Below are 3,864 nucleotides of genomic sequence, written 5' to 3'. Positions count from 1 at the left end.
ACATAACATTTATACATACTCGAATAAAAACGCTGTACATTCCTTTTTATTATTTCGATTTTTGCAAAATTTGTCCATTAATTTCCTAATTCTGTATCATTCGTTGTTCCTATTAGCGGTACAGATATTGCCATGAAAAACATTGCCAGATGATATCGAAAATTCCCAATTAAATTTTATGTTGCTTTGTAGAGAGCTGTTCTTGTTCGGGTAGAAAATTTTGTCCTGTTCTTGATTTCCTATTATAGTCGGTAATGTACTATGGAACTTATCAAAGAATTTCTGAAACCAGATATGGCGTGCCAACTAATTTTTTAGAATATCAGAGGGTAATTCATATTGTTAAAAAGCTTATTTCTGACACAGATATTACCAATCATCCAGTTGTATACCCATATTTACCAAAGGCTTTTGAGATTTACTTTAAAAATAAAAAAGGATCAAAAGATTTTTATCTTTTATTATGTCACAACAATACATTGTCTACAGGTAAAAAAAAATGGAACACCATGTTTGAATACAGTGACGAAAAATGGAAACAAATATACAAATTGCCTTTTAAAGTAACAAAAAATACCAAATTACACTGGTTATAGTATAGGATAAATCAGCATATTTTAACTACTAACACTTACCTATCAAAAATAGGGATAGAAAATAGTTCTTCCTCTTTCCAGTGTGGAACAGAACCAGAAACAATTATTCATGCCCTATGGGAATGTGAAAAAGTACAAAGATTTTTACAGAATTTTGAATATCTTGTGGACAGTCTTTCAATACCTTTTGCATATAATAAAGAATCCTTTTTATTTCGAATATTGAATAGGAACAATATCAATTTTGTAGTGGACAACACAATACTATTGATAATGAAACAGTACATCTATAGCTCTAGATGTTTAAAAACGGAATTATCTATTCATGGTCTCAAGAATCTAATTAAGGAAACATATTGTGTCCAGAAATTCATAGCTACTGGAAAAGGGAATCTGGTACTGGATGAGTTTAAAAAAGTATGGAGGAAATGGGAAAAGTTAATTGAGATAACTTAGCATCATAAATTTGTGTTTCTATTATGTGGTTATACATTCCCAGGCAGCTCCCTCTTAATTTCTCTCTCTCTCTCTCTTTCTCTCTCTCTCTCTCTCTCTTTCTCCTTCTGAGATCTATTCCTTTTATGTAGTTATGGGTATTTGTTCTGTGTTTTTTGAGTGGGTGAAGTATGAGTGATTATAACATGTAAGAATGTTTGTATAGGTGTAGTATAGGTAAAGAATGAGTGAATATGTATACATAGTGGAAAAATGAGTGAACACATCCTTCAGGGGAGTTTGTATAGGTGTATGATATATATATGAAGAATTAGTGAAAATGTAGTGTATGAAATATAAGTGAATCAATCTTTTATGAGTGTTTTTGTTATATAAATGAGGTGCAGGTGAAATATGAGTGAATGTAGTATAGGTGAAGGATGAATGAATATATCCTATATAATTAATATACCAGTTGGGAGTGTTGTATAGATGAAGTGAAGGTGATGTATGAATGTAGGTGTATGATGAGTGACTGAAAGAAGAAAAGCTGAATGGGATATAAAATATAAATGAGAAAGTGTGGTATGTTTATTGTCTTGCAATGTATCCTGTTTGAAGAAAAAAAATAAAAAGTTACAAAAAAAAAAAAAGAATTTCTGAAAATAAAATTGAAGAACTTGGAAAGGTTTTGTGACCTGTTTTGATAAGCTCTCCGTCTCGTGTTAAACAAAATCAAGTCAGTCTTTGGAGGAGCATAGTTTGTCCCCATAGGTATACCAACAGTGTTTTGAAAGATCGTATCGCTAAAATCAATGAAATGTGGTCAATTAGAAATTTGATCTTTTTTACGATTTAGTTTAGTTTAAACTTTATTTCTTTCTTATTACATAACATATTACAGAGTACTTAGGTATACAAAAGAAAAGGATTCAGAAACAAGTGATGAACACTTATATAAATCTGTCTCCTTTCATCGTATGTATATTTCCTTTGGTTGTAGACGTACTTTCCGCTTTTACTTTTACGCTCCAGTATAATTCACACGTATATATATATATATATATATATATATATATATATATATATATATATATAAAACAAACCTCATCGTGGTTTAACTTCTTGAGAAAAACATATCACTATAAAATTGTAACCAAGATTTGATAGTCTAATGAAACATATGAAAAAGCTTTGATAAAGGTTTGGTTGAACAACTAGACGAGACAGCAGCAAAGCTCTGTTAATCCGATATAAACGAGGAAGGTCCGTATCTTTACCATAAATGATTAGTTTCTATATCTGTAGATAGTATAGAGCAAGCTAATAGAGCAAGCTTAGATCTATTTATGTACGAGAGAAGTAATCAATGGTTGGCAGATTCGGATGTTGTTGGAGTTATCTCCCTGTCTTAAACTTTATTTATTTTACAGCAACATTTTTATCGAACTTATATTAATCACTCTTGTTGGCCCGCATAGGAGCATGCAAGCGGTTTTACTTTGGGATGAAACCAGAGTACCCGGGGAAAAATCCATGTGGTCGGGAAGGTGACCCTAAACCTGTTCACGTCCTTCCCGGGAATCGAACCCACGTCCTATGAAAGTGTGTCTCATATGTGCAATCAGTGGACAGTGTCTTCATGTGATCCTGATTCGGCAAACTAATCGGATAATGATGATCATTCAATTCCGGTAAACGTTTTAAATCTTACCCGCTTTTCACCAAGATATCTGATGTTTTATTTAGATGAATTTGCTATGGAACTTTATATATATTATAATGATATATTTGAAGATTTTACATCAATATACACAAAGTTACAGCTTTCACACACGCTCATTCCCAATGCAATAAAAGTATTCATCATCTTCAGCATCATCATCTGTAACATCAGGATCAATGATATCGTTCTCAGAAAATCGAACTGACAAGTGAGACATCGATATGATGAACACGATAACATCTTTGTAAACACACAACATTTCAGTTTCACCACGGACTTATATGTGTATATAAGTCCGTGGTTTCACCCACACACTCACAAACAAGGAAATTCTACAGGAAAAGTAAAGTTTTGGGAAAATACTATATAGAGGCTTGTACGTCGTGTAACTTTTTGTCCGTCCGTGTAGCTGTTCTTCTGTCAATCCGTCCGCTCGCCTCTGATAGACTTTGTATATCACAGTATTTAGAAGACTTTTCAGTTATAACTGAAGTAAATGGTCAGTCAGAAAAAATATCTTAAAGAAATTATGTATACATATGTATATATATGTATTTATATATAAACATCAATTTGATGGGAATGAAGAGAAAATAAATGAAATTGTTCTTATCGCTAGAGTCGTACAGGAATAAGATATGTTATCAAAGAAAGGATTTATATACATTACCAATCCACTGAAAAGCTAAACGTGAGAGTGGGCTGAAATTCGTTCGTTCTGGTTATAAAGAGCAGTTTCAATTTTATTATTTTTTTTATCTAAATGGAAAATCTTGTTGTTCTTTAACAGACGATCTTTAGATATATCGACCAGTGCGTTTCGTTTCAACAATCATTTGGCAAACTGGATAAACAGTTAATTTTTCATTGATCGGATTAAATGTTTTCGTAAATAGATCATATCAACAACTATGAAATGATAATGAAAACAGAAAATATCACTTATGTCTATTTAAGATACCTTTAACATCAATATTTGTAACAACATTTACAATTATATAAAACGCGTGAATATTTGTGTTATACGAAAATAAGGGAAGCAGGTACCCGTGCTAGCTCTACTTCTCCGAAATGAAAATAGGGAGTGATATTCTTTCTCTGCATTCT

This window comes from Ylistrum balloti, unplaced genomic scaffold (assembly GCF_031769215.1).
Source record: "Ylistrum balloti isolate Yb309-2 unplaced genomic scaffold, AGI_CSIRO_Ybal_v1 Utg370822, whole genome shotgun sequence".
Lineage (NCBI taxonomy): Eukaryota > Metazoa > Mollusca > Bivalvia > Pectinida > Pectinidae > Ylistrum > Ylistrum balloti.
The sequence above is the reverse complement of the archived record's forward strand: the minus strand, read 5'-3'. Positions refer to the sequence as shown.